This window comes from Falco biarmicus, chromosome 5, assembly GCF_023638135.1.
Source record: "Falco biarmicus isolate bFalBia1 chromosome 5, bFalBia1.pri, whole genome shotgun sequence".
Lineage (NCBI taxonomy): Eukaryota > Metazoa > Chordata > Aves > Falconiformes > Falconidae > Falco > Falco biarmicus.
In genome coordinates, this window is record NC_079292.1 from 82,068,181 (window position 1) to 82,081,686 (window position 13,506).

At 38.2% G+C, this 13,506-nt stretch overlaps 1 protein-coding gene across 2 annotated transcripts in view; it reads left to right on the plus strand.

Moving 5' to 3' along the window:
* The window catches only part of ANO2 (anoctamin 2), a 191,750-nt gene that overhangs the window by 22,234 nt on the left and 156,010 nt on the right, over positions 1–13,506 (plus strand). The window lies entirely within an intron of this gene.

Consider the following 13,506-nt stretch of genomic DNA (forward strand, 5'->3'; position numbering starts at 1 on the left):
TGTGTATCTTTGGTCTACATGAAGTCAGTCCTTCACCCTTCCCTGCTGTCCATCAGTTACAATCAGTCAGTCACAGGCCTGCCCTGAAGTCATAATGTCCAAGATGGGTGCTCCTCTGTGAAAATCTGGGCACTGCTACACACAGGAGGAATCCATACTTCGTGACTGCTTCTCTCTCAAATACTTCTACGCAAAGTATTGTTTCTCCCTTAGTCCCTCCTGTTTTAAAGCAATGCTGTCCCTAGGAAACTGCTCACCTAGAGCTGGCAAAGCTCATCTTCAGTTAGGCATCGAGGTTTGCTCATTAGAAGACTTGTGCTTTTCAACTGATCTGTTGCAGGAGGCATTTGAGAGCACCATGGTAACACATAAGACAGCTTGCACCACACGGGATCCCAGTTTGTTTTTCACCTGTGAGCCACAGTTCACAAGCGACTCTCCTGGAAACTATTTCGTGGTTTAGGGGCATTATGTCACATCTGGCCACCAACTGGCAAGTCTCTTCACAGAAAAGTCCGCACAAAGAATATTTTTAAATGCTCCAAGATCCAACTGAAAGTTGTTGTTAATTTCCAGATCTTCATAATGCTCTACTAGCAATATCAGTCTCACCCTTGGCAGGATGAAACCCACGTATCAGGAGACCTGCCAGATTACGTTATTGAAGACAGCTCATCTTAGTATTAAAAAGCAGGTGTAGTTTATAATATGGTGATTGGTAACGCTCCTGATATCAGTATAGCTAATCTGTAGTAATGTACTGTGCTCCTTGTAATTAATTCTTGTTTTCCATTAGTTCATAAAAGATGTAAATGTAATTATAATGTAAAAGCCATTTTGTTAATGTAGAAATTTATGTACCACAAGAAACTAATAGGTAGCTTTTAGATATATTCCTTCACTTGTACATGCCAATGGTAATTATCAAAGAAAATAATTGCCATATAATTACGGAGCACTCCAGTGTAATTAAAATCACAATAATAAGTGTAGCCAAGGAAATATACATCAGAATCTGTAAGCCAAATCCAGGAAGTGAGTCAGTGGGCATCTTCCTGCTCCCTGGACCCTTGAAAATAGATGGGAAGGTGGCAGAGATGCAAAAGCAAGAAGGTCATTTCCTTAGTACAAACCTACGTGCTCTCTCAAGTAGAAACAGGGTAAATTCGTATTGCCTAATACTCCCCATATCTAAGGTGAGTGCACGTATTTGGATACCTGCTCATAGAATCAGTATAAAGGGGTAGGCAACTTTGAAGGACAAAGTTCATCTTGGCTGTCAGCTGCCTCCCCAGGCCCATCACCTCCTCCAGAGGAGGAGCAGGAGTTTGAGGAGCTGCAGCTTCCCTCATTTTGGTTCCCCAAAGTAGTAGCACTTGTCTTCTGAAGACTGACTGCTAAGCTGAAAATTTGGCAAGATTCGTACCAGTGTCTTTCTCCTTGTCAATGCCAGAACTGCTGTGAAATGTAAGACTTTTAGAAGTAGAACTTAAAGTAAATACTATTCCCATGTCATTAAACACCTAAGGATAGAGACAAGAATAGAACAGAACTAGCCAAAAGCTATTGTGTGTCTGAAGATATCGGTGTGGATGGCACCTCCTGTCTCTGTGTTCCCTGGCATACTGTCGGGGTTCCTTATAGTTCTGGTTTCCAGTTTTCACGTCCTTTATTGTTGAACAGAAAGCAACAGAAAAGTGAAGGTGAGAATTAGGTGAATGCTAGCTCTTTTCACTAGCAAACAGCTTTTCAAATGTGTGAAAGCATTCATGTGAAGGAGAATGAGAATGGAAAATGGGAAGTTGTCTCCTAGCAGTGGGCCTGTACTAATCTTTACAGTCAGTTCTCACAACTGAAAACAGACTTCCCACAGCTTCTGTTCTTAATATGTGTTTGGGTTTTTTACCCGCATATACATTCTGTACTTCTTCAGCTTTTCTTCCTCTCAGTGATTTTATGCCTTTATTCTGCTACTTGCCTGTAACACAAACAGCTGTATTTATTATAGACTAATTTTTCTAAATTATAAAATGCCAGCTATTAATCATAAAATAAATGCCAGTTAAATTATTTATAAATTTATAGTTATTAAATGTTGCTTATCGACATTTCTGATTTGTTCAGTTGATGGCAAAAGGTACACTACTGCAAATTTAATATTAGTTTTCTCTAAAAAGCTGAGTTTGGCAAACATATCATGATGAGACATTGATTTATACCTGTTAACTGCAGGTTGGCAAAGTGTACTAGAGTGAGATTTAAATAGAAAATATGATTATGATTGATGAAAATTATTTTGGGATTTATACCAACTGAATGATTAATTTGAGGGAGAACCCCCCAAAGTTTCAGAAAACAGTTTGCTTTATCTTTTTTTATAAACTGCATTTCTCATCTGTTTCAAAATGCTCTTTCAAGAGGAGATTTCCCTGAATGTTATTCAAAACTAGATACTAAAAAAATTAAAAGATAAGCGAAAAAAATAGGACATTAAATTTGAGTCAAACAACAGGTTTTCTTGTGGCTATTGTTTTCATTTTTGCAAGCATTCTGAAGGCACAGGACAGGCTGATCTGAGTTAGGGTTTCTGTGTATCTGTCCGCTTCTTTCCTGCCCCGAGGAATGTATCTTGCACATTCTTCTGTCTTGCAGTGCTGCCAGGAGTTGATCACTCGAAGTGTGGATCCAGTTGAAAATTAACTGCTCTTTAAAACTAGGATTTAGTTTTCAGGGAATTGATCTGGCTAAAGAAACTCACTGTCCACTTATATAAATGTGACCACTGGCTCAGGGGGGTGGGGAGGGGGTGAGTAGCCACACAGCCAGGGGCAGGGGGGAATTTGGGACCACAACTTCTGTAACTTATGCCAGCCTGAATTAATGTGAAATGGCAACCTACCAAGTGCCTGCACCAGTGAGCCTGCAGCTGGGGTGCTCAGATGGTTCAGAGGGGACCAGCGAGGCTGCCTTAGAGGATAACAAAGCATGATGATCCTGCTCAGAACGCACTCTCAGTGCTACTCTCTGTAGTTGCATACTGCTCAGTGGGAAGCCCAAATGCTGCTTTCCCCTTTGGTAGGGGCAGGGGGAGAAGGTTTGAATACCAAGGCAATCTCCCTTGCCTGGAGTCACAGTTCAAGCAGGGGTTTCTAATTTGTGTATATATAAAAAACTGTGTATGTATAGTATGCATGTGTATATCTATACTAACGTGTAGACTTAAGGGGAATTAAGGCACTTTTTAGACTTTCAGAGTTATATAAACTTGTGTATGCCTGTTTGTGCTTTCAGTCAAAAGGAAGGATTGCAATTAGTTGGGTTTTGGTTTTTTTTTCTTTAGTTATCTCTATAAATATTTGAAAAGAGCTAACACGTGTTGCAAATATTTAGTTAACGGTCTTTGTTGAAATGAAATTTGAGAAAGCTCTACAATCATAATTTCCTACCAGTATTAAGAGGTCATTTTGTGTATGTGTGAATATTCCAGTTGAAGCCTGTTTCAGCCAAAACATCTGTTCAGTTATCTGTGATTGATGTGTGAATTTTTTGGCAAAACCCCCACTCAATATTTTTAATAGTGAATGATAAAGTTATATTTTTAATGTTTTAACATTGTGTGCAGAAGTTATATAACCAGATCTGGATCTGTCTTGTTACTGCTATTTATACTACTGTTAGGGCGTACGACAGATGAGAATCCAGTGTGTTCTGAATAAACACAGATGAAAAAGATGGTTCCTGAATTACCAAGATTATCATTTGAATGTATGGAAATAGAACAAAGTTGCCAAGAAAAATTGCAGTGGGAATACAAACAATCAGTAATATGTGCTATCCTCTCAAACTTTGGTAAATAAGATCTCGATCTGACTGAAGAACTTTATGGCTAAAGACATTACAATGCATTTAAATTATCCTTCACCAAAAACGCAATATTTGTGCAATATAAGTGACAGTGAGGTTATGTAGTAATGGAAGGCAAAGACGTGATTTTCTCTATTGTTTCTTTAGTAAACCAAAATATGCAGTTAACTAACTTACAAGCCTTAGTCTGCTCATTTCTTATAGTTTGCCAATTACTGCTTAAATCTGCTAATATTTTTTGGTTGCTTGTTTGTTTTTCTTGCTCCCCATTTTGCAGAATAACTCTGAGTCTCTCATCTCAGAATACTCTGCCTACTGCATGCCAAGAACAAAAGATCACAAAAAACTTGTGTTAAACAAAACCCAGTATTAGATTGCTTTGGTGATGTCCCCTGGAGTTTTGCTTGAGATGGCTATGTTTACTGAAGACTGCCAAAACAAGTTAAAAAAAAAAAAAAAAAAAGAGGCAAAGCAAACAACCCTCTCTTTTTTTTCTTTTAATCTCAGTCCCGATATATTCTCTCCGACAAATTTAGACTTGATGATATCACTTGACATGTGCTCACCTCTGAACTCTTCATATATGTTAACACGTACTGAACCATGCCAGACATGTGAGGACAGTGAATGCTGTAGCAGTTTCTGTTATGAGACTGTGTCCTGAGGTTCTTTACCAAGCAAGCAGTCACTGAAGTCCTTAGGAGAATACCCTACTGAGGCACTCAAAACTCAGCATAATGTGAGTTTTTGTTACAGGAATGAATTCCTGTATGTTCAGTACATGTACCCACTTAAGATGCAAGCTGAAGCGTGTGACACTATCAGGGCTTTAAAAATGATAGCTAGATTCTGCAGGCATTAATAACACTAGTATACTGAGAATTTTTTCCCCATTGATTTGAGAAAGCTTTGACTTAGTATTCATGAGTAACTATCCTGATGTATAGAAGGAAATACATTGGAGAGTAAATGCATTACAGGGCATGTCTAAGAACTGCAGTGCCCAACCTACAGGAAAGATTTGGCTTGAGCATCCTTAGACTGAGCAGCAGGCAGATCTCACAGACCTCTCCGGAGAGTGGATGGCTTTAGCCACACATTCGGGTGTTCTGTTGCTCAGTGTATCTTCCCATTATTAAATCACAGCCTAGCATAGTGTGTATGTGTATGAACTTCAAATATTTATCAGAAAAGAATAGTTTTAAATTAAATTTTTATCAGAAAATAATAGTGCTAATACTATTCAGTATGGCAGAAGTATAGGAAAAATATGGCAGAAACATACCGACACAAAGGTACACAGATGTTCAAGGTGATGCAATATATATATCTACATTTTAAAAAGACTGTCTAGGAGGCACGATGTGATTTTCTTTGAGTGCTGCTGATGTAAAATAAGCAAGAAGATTTATGAAAATGATAAAAATGAGTACTTCCAATGAGGCATAAAATGAATTTTAAGACATGGATGAAGGTACTTACTGCTATCAGTGTATAGCACCATATTTATTAAAAAATCTGGTAGTGATTTCCTGTAAATTTAAATTTGTATAATACTACCAGGTTTGGAATAACAAATCTTACATTTTTGCTTCACTAATTCATTTCCCTCAAGGCACAAAAAAATTTGGCATTGTATCAGGTTAATATTCATATTCTATATTGTATCTGCTCAGTATCTTTTTCATACTTCAAAGGTGTAGGCCCACTTGACCCTTACATCTCCAGAAGCGATTTGTTCAACTTTCTACCTAAATCTTCATGTTTCAATGTCAACCCCCACCCCAAAAAAATTTTACTAAAATGTGTTTTTGTTGAATGCAGTCGTGAAATGTATTGGAGAACCGACAACTTCATATTGTGTCAAGCTTTACCAAACATTGTGGTAGTAACATTTGCTGATAGTTTGTTCTTAGAATTGTAAAAGAAATTGAAACTCACACTTGATTTACAATGATTTCTCAGCTGTCTTTTTTAATTTTTTTTTTTTTTTTTTTTTTTTTTTTACCTGACAGACAGCTGGTCAAATAAGATATGTAGTTGGTGGCTAATCCCTCTCTAATTTTTGTGTTACAAAGGAGCAAACTGGCACTTGTAAATCCTGACTAGCTACCGCCTTTTTTTTTTTTTTGTGGAGTGATTTCCCAATTTATGGTGATAGAGATGAAAGATAAATCGGGCCAACAAAGGTTATGGCACATACAAAGCAGTACTGCTAGCATGGATGAATGCAGTATGTGTTGCAATAGGTGTTCTTCTGATATCTACTGGGTGATTATCTTTTGGATCATAATTTTGGGGGGCTGAGACTAGCAGTATAGACAGGAGAGATACCTGATGTGGTGATAGACTGTATTGAGGTCTGATTTTCAAAACTATTGATAATTCATTGCATTCTACAGAGATCATTAGAAAGTGCTGGCTAAGTAACATTGCAGAAAATCTCATATTGTCCATTTACTGGTTGATTTCAGTAGTGATTGTCATGCCCCTGTGGGAGGATATTATTTCCATCCTAGATACCACATTAGCTGGGAGAGCTGGATCTCGTAGAGCTCTAGAAATAGTATAATACTGCACTTTCCATCTATGAACGAGGTATTTCTTGGACACCAATTCCCAGCCTGTTTGCCAAGCTTCTCATGTTAGGCTCAGCTGCAATGTTTTAAGCAATTATTTTTCTTTGTTTGATGGTTTGTTCAGATTGTAGGGCTGCTGCTGCTGTGCTGCCTTCTAATCGCCTGCAGGGCCTGCAAGCATCCAGCAGAGCTTATCAGCTTGGCCTCCACACTTCATCTAAAGCAGGCTTGTGCCTCACTGGCTGGCAACTGCTTCTCTAGGAAGCCCTTGGATATAGGGAATTAGTCCCAGCATCAATGTAGCTCTTTTATACCGCTGCTGGTGCTGGGTCGTTGGAAGTGCAATCTGGTTCTTTGCATTAGGTGTGTTTAGAAGCACAAAAGAGACGTTCCTACCTGAATTTAGCTGTCTTGTTTGCTGAAGAAGTACAAGAAATGCCATTGTACTCTTTTACAATCTGTTTTAGCCCTTCCTGACACTTAAAATGAATAATACCAGGATTGGAAATACAATTTAACAAGAATCAAAAACATCATCGTTGCAACTAAGAGCAGTCAAGTACTGTCTGGAGATGGGATGGGGTCCCTTAGAAAACACTTGCTTTGAAGAAGTTTAAGTTGTAACATTGTCAACATAGGAAAGGTTATTTTTTATACTTAATGTTGTGATTTTTTTAGTGCCAAAGTGTAGGAAAGGGAGATATACTGACAGTGACCTTTTCCAGCACCATTTTCCCCATCTAAAGTTAAATCCCATGTTTTCTAATCCCACCTATAGACAACAGCTGTCTAGACTTTGTAGCCTTCAAATCAGTTTTTGAGCACTGATGTATCTTGACTCACCCAGTCTGAGATCTTTTGGTTCAAAAGAGAAACAACTTTCCAAAGCAGCCATGGAGTATGCTGTACTTCAGTCTTGTTGCTACTTATTCCTGTTGAGAGCTACCGAGAAAAGAACAATTTCCCTTGTACTATGCAATAAGAGATGAATTTTTTTCTCAAGTAACCAGAGTATTGGGACACATAGCAAAACAACATTAGCTTTCCTTTGGTTGATTGATGAAGATGAAAATATTTCTGGCCCTTAAGTCTCAACAATAAAATAAATTTACATTCTTTTCCTTGTGTTAAGTTCTGTCTGGATTTGTTCCTCCTTCAGTCAGTGGTCGCAGATTCCAAATTAACTTTGATCTTTTCTCCTTGCTGATAAACCAGCATGAGTCCAGACTCTACTGTGTTCAACTTTCAGGTCATAACCTTTAATGATGCAAATCTAAATAGCTCTGTTAACTTGGTGTAGCTGTGCCAAATTACATCATCTGAGAGCCTGGTATGGTAGTCTCATTAAAACATCAGAAGGAAAGCAATTGCATCATAATCTGTATTATTTATTATAAACTAATCACTAGATTGTAGCATAATCTGAAGAAAAAGGTACTGGTCAGTGGTGAGATTATGAACTAATGACAGCTCTTGAGTCTCCATTACTCTAGAACAGAGGTGCTGCAGTGTGTGATATGGCAGGGAACTCAGGCATGGTGTGAGCACCTACTGAGAGATCTTCATCAACCAGGTTCCACTGCACCACTGAACAGAGACCTGCCAACCAGCCCCTTTTGTAACCGGTATGGAGGTGACCCCCATGACAATAGTCACATATAGCAGTCTATAATCTGTCCGAGGGTGAGGCAGTTATGTTACTTGCCGTGTATTATTTGGCTATGCAGTTAATTGAAGAGATGATATAGGAAGTAGGAGGACAGATACTGGGGAGAAAGAAAGGCCTAAAGTCCCTCTTATTAGATTTGGCATAATAACAATAAAATGGTCCTGTTGTTTGAGACAGTCCGTCAACGCAGTATTGTGTATCTAACAGCTACAATGGTAAAATGTTTAGGAAAAAATAGGAATGGTACAAACTTTTATGACACTTTTACTTTGATGGTCTCCTGATGACAGCTACTTTCAGTGCAGCTAATTTCCCCCACTGCCTGTAGTCTGTCTATCTAGTAACCTGCTGTGGGTCTCTACTCCAACTGGTATAGTTTCTTCTTGAAACGTAATACAATTTTTGTACCCACAAAGTCTTTTGGCAAGACAGAGGTACTACCCACTGCATTAATATCTGTGTCTTGTTTATTTTGAGTCTGGCTCCCAACAGTGTAGATTGGCTTTGTCTGAGGCCCCTTAGTGCTTGCCCTGAAAGAAACAGCAGTCAGTCCATCCACACCCCCTCTCCTTACCACACATGATTTTATAGACTTCTACAATGTTTTCCTTAAGATTGCTCTTTTCCAGAATGGTCTCAGTCTACTGAGTGATTCCTATATGGCTGTCATAACAAGGCTTTTAGGGTGGTTGTTGGCCGCCTCTGATCCCATTTGTGGTCTAATTTATTTCTTAGGAGGTGAGAAGACAGGGACTGCACGTTGAGTTCAAGATGGGGATACAGCATGGACTGCTATGTGTTAATATTTTTTTCTTAGTTTCTATTCATTTCCTAGCGGAACATAATGTTTACTTTATTTCTTGAGTATTACAAAATGTTGAGCTGTTATTTTCAAGGAACTTTCTGTTGCAACCCCAAGATGTCATTACTGACTGGTATAGGCCAATTCAGAGCCTATTATATGTGCGCATGTTATATATGAAAATGGTTTTAATCCACATATATTGTTTTATATTTAGTTACATTTAAGCTTTTCTACAATTTTTCTTAGTCTGCCTTATGCTTGCTACCCTGAAAAACTTCATCAGCACAGCTTGTCTTCTTGGTGCTTATCTCTTTTACCAGGCCACTTATGATGATGCTGTACAGTGCTGACTCTGGAAATCCCCTTTGGTGACTTTTTTTTCCAACAGTGCAGGATCTCCTCTTACCCAGTTTCCTGTTGTTTAACCAATTATTCATCCACCCCTTGGACCTGTTGCCTTATCCAAAATGTGTCATGTGATGTTACTGTGCGACTGCCAGTGCTTCTTCCCCTTCTTACACCTCCCTGCTTACACCGAGGCTGTAACTGTCCAGGGAGGTTTTGAATTCTCTGCCAGCAAACAAGCCAACCAGAACACTTTGATTATCTTAATCTTAATCCTCTCCCAGTCAAGCCACTGCAAATACAGGCAACCTTCCTTTTACTGCTACTGATCTTTCGTGAGAGACCTCTAAGGGAGACACTACCCTGGAAAGGCTTGTGGCACATGAATAGGAGAACATGCTTAGTAAACGAAATACATTTTTACCATCTGTTAACACTTTTAAATTAAAGTAAACCCTCCAAAATATTTTTTTCTAGGAATGAATTGAAATTTAAATCTTTCAACACAAAATTAAATCATCCTTTTATACTCTTGTTTGCTAACGTCCCAGATCAAGCATTGGATGATGAAGCAATATTTTAATATTTTAAGGTGCCATTTCTCTGATTTTCAGTTTGGTATCCTAACTACTAGTGGGTGTTTTTGGTTTCTGCCCCCCCCCCTTCCTCTTCAAATTTGAGCCTGCTGGACTGGGGGTTCAGTCTCTATCTCATTAATCCCCCTACTGGTAACATGCTTGTTATCTGGCCTAAAGATTGACTTCCGTGATCTTGCTGCTTCATCTGGAAAATTATTTAGGGTATAAATCTCTGTGCAGATTAGTGTGTCTCATTCCCTCAAGAGGAATTACATTTTGCCCTTTTTAATGTTAACTCTTTGGCCTCAAGAGTTTGTTGATTTTATTATTGATAATCAAGTTTGAAATGATGTATTTTGCAGAATATTGGCTTATTTGCTAGCTAATTTGGCACTGAATGTAACCAGGCCAGCTGATTATGTGTTTTTCCATTGACACTGCCAAAATATAGGAGGTGGTAGCATAGACACACTCCTGCCTTCCTTTTTGAGGAAGTCTGATTTGGATGGGTTTTTTTCCAATTTTGCATTTTATTATTATTTCTGGTTTTCTTTAGTTTCAGAAGATGTATTGAAATTGTGATATGCTTTTGTAGCAAGAAATTTGTGTCATTGACATAGGAGAAATTTGCTGATAAAGTTATTCTAAACAAATAGGGATACTTTTGCCTTACATTTGAAAGTCACATTTTTCATGCTGTAGTAATAACCAGAAAATGCACTAACTTTTAACTCCAAAATTTGCATTCAGAAAGAATTGAAACTGAGTGACAATCCTGACATATTTTTAACTCACGTCCATATAGGTTCTTCATTGAGTACTGCAGTAATGTAGAGGTCTGTGCCTTTTTTTATATTTGGCAGACTTAACAATCTATTCTACATTTGTGCTTGAGTTTCTAACAGCTCATTTTCATTATGTTGTGTGCCATTAAATATTTCCATCTTTTTCAGGGGAAGCACGCCTGTGTTTTTAGGCTTCCTGTATCATCTTCCATTCAGGGACACTTTCTGTCTGTAGATGAGTGGGAAGATTTTGGTTGGAAACGTAGCAACTCCATGAAGAAACATTGCAAAGGATGTGCAAAGTCAACTGTTTCATTCCACAGTGCTTTATCTAAGGAATTAAGGTTCTACAGTTTCTTTTAAAGTGTTTTAGCCAGATTTTTCATTTCAAGGTGTTATGTTCTTTGCTTATACACAATAGCACATTTTTTTAACTGTTTATGTTCAGAGGAGAGAGTAGCAGAGTAAAATAAACAGGACATTAACACCATCACTGTTGGTAGAAATGGGAAAAGTGAGAGGCAAACTGTCAAGATGCATAAATTATTGCAGCTTTTCTTAAGGTCTGAAATTTGGACTTGAGCATTTCTGCTTCATATATTGTTGAGCAGCTAAAAATAAACATAGCTCTGTGAGCTAGATGGAGTTTACCTTTGCCATCAGTGAACAGGTCTGTGCTTTGCATCTTTACACTTGTGCAATGTGTGACTAATTTTCTGTCAGGAGTGCGATAACTTCTTGGAGCAGTCAGGGATCGCTGCTAGTTATTTGTAACACTGTTGCAAAGGAATCTGCAGGCATTAATGAGAGTCTTATGATGTGAGGCACCATACAGCCGTACAGTAAGGCGCAGCTGTACCCCAGAGAAATAATGAAAATAGAAAAGGGGAAGTTTGGCGAAAGGTAGAGGGACTACAGTTTTTGAAGGAAAATGTAAAAATTATAAGATGCGTAGTATGGCTACTGTATGCAGCCATACACTTTGTTTACTGTATTATTTGAGCACCTCGCAATCTGTAACATATTTGTCTTCACAAATGTCTTTTTATAGAGGGAAGTTCCATTATCTTCATTTAATCAGTGACAGAAAGAATTATATTACTTGCCTATAATTATATAGATGACGCGAGCAGGGAATTGCTCTGGACTGACATCTCCATGTTGAGACACTCTGGGTCTTGACATCTCACCCAGACTAGTATGCTGCCCTTCCTTTTCATAATGTAACCGACACACGCTTTGATACGCATACTTTGCGATAAACTGATTTTCTATCTTGGATACAAAATATTAAGAGCAGCAAAATGCTGATCCTTCTACAGATAAAGATTCAATACCTTTGGCAAAAAATATAGACCCTTCTACAGCCACTGTCTGAATCTGGCAATGCGGTGTCATTCTGTCCTGTGTACCTGTGCCAGGGGGCCAACAGCTCAGTGTTTGGCTCAGCTGTCATGAAATGTATGTGACCAGAGTTCTGTGATAGTAACAAGAAATTGTGTTCTATTTGCACTGTCACATCACTTTGTTATTTGCCTTCATTTCCAGGGCTGGTATCAGGAGAGCAGACAATTTTGAACAATTGCATTTGCAGGCGTGACTGATCCATTTGGTGACGCAATAAATGAGAAGATGATTACTTTTACTGAGCTACTAGGACCTGTCTTCTTTTTCCTCTCTACAAACTGTCTCACTGTTGCTTTCCTGGTGTGGCTGGTATTACCAGTGTCAGCAAAAGATGTCTGATTATATTAACTGAAGCCATTAGAAACTTGCTGTCTGTATATGTCTGGTATTTTTCTGTCTATTTAATAATCACAGAAGGATAAAAAGTTTAAGGCCCGGATAGTTTGTCCTTTTTAAGAAGGAAGTTTATATGCTTCAGGTTTTATAATTTATGCCTTTCCATTTCCTACGTACATTTTTTTAAATCATAAGAAAGATCAGCAGTTCCCTTGGACTCCCTTTGACAGTAGTTACACTTCTGTTAGGCTTTTTTTCTACTTTTCAGTGTTTCTTTTTTCTCCCTATTAAGATACACAGCAGAAATCTATTTCTTTGAACAAGGATTTTAAAATAACTTATTTTCTTTAATATGTATGCTATATGTAGCTGTATTACTTTAATATAGGATGATCAATGAGTGATTTCATGACAAGGAAGCAATGAGAAAGACTTAGTAAAATGTAGCATTTAACAATGAATTCTTTATTTGCAGAGTTGCTAGGAGCAATATGCAAACCACAATTCCAAGGCTCTCCCAGAGTATAATTTATTGGTTTTGTCCTTTTTATTGCGTTGACTGTGACTGACAAATATGATACCTTTAGCATCTTATGCTTTAGCTGATATTAGAGGTGTCTAAATAAACTGTTGAGAACATATCACCTTGAGGTGACATGGCTGACACAGGACAAACAGGTTGTCTGAATGAGGTAAGGTGGGAGTCAAATTGGCCTGGCAAAATAATGGTACTATGAGAAATCTTTGAGCTGGACACACAAAACTCCACCTTTTACATGCCGTGCTCTTACAGAGCAACAGGACTTCTCCACAAACTCCTCTGCAATAGGAATGCTTCGTGGTGCATCCCCTCAGTCTGTGGCTTGTCCCTGCAAGGGCTGGAACTGAGAAGCTGTGAGCTACAAGAGATTAATAAAAACATTCTAGCTGTGTTATAGTGGTTCAAAAATATTCCATGTTACAGCTGGGCAACAGTAACTGTCAAAGTGGGTGAGAAACACCGATATACCACTAACTTTAGAATGGCAAAATTCTCACTTGAAATCTGAGTTTTGTAGAAAACTAAGTTCAATGAAAAATCTGAATTTTGGGGCAGAGAGTGCTTTGCTACTTAGTCTAGCCTGTTATGCTTGTCTAG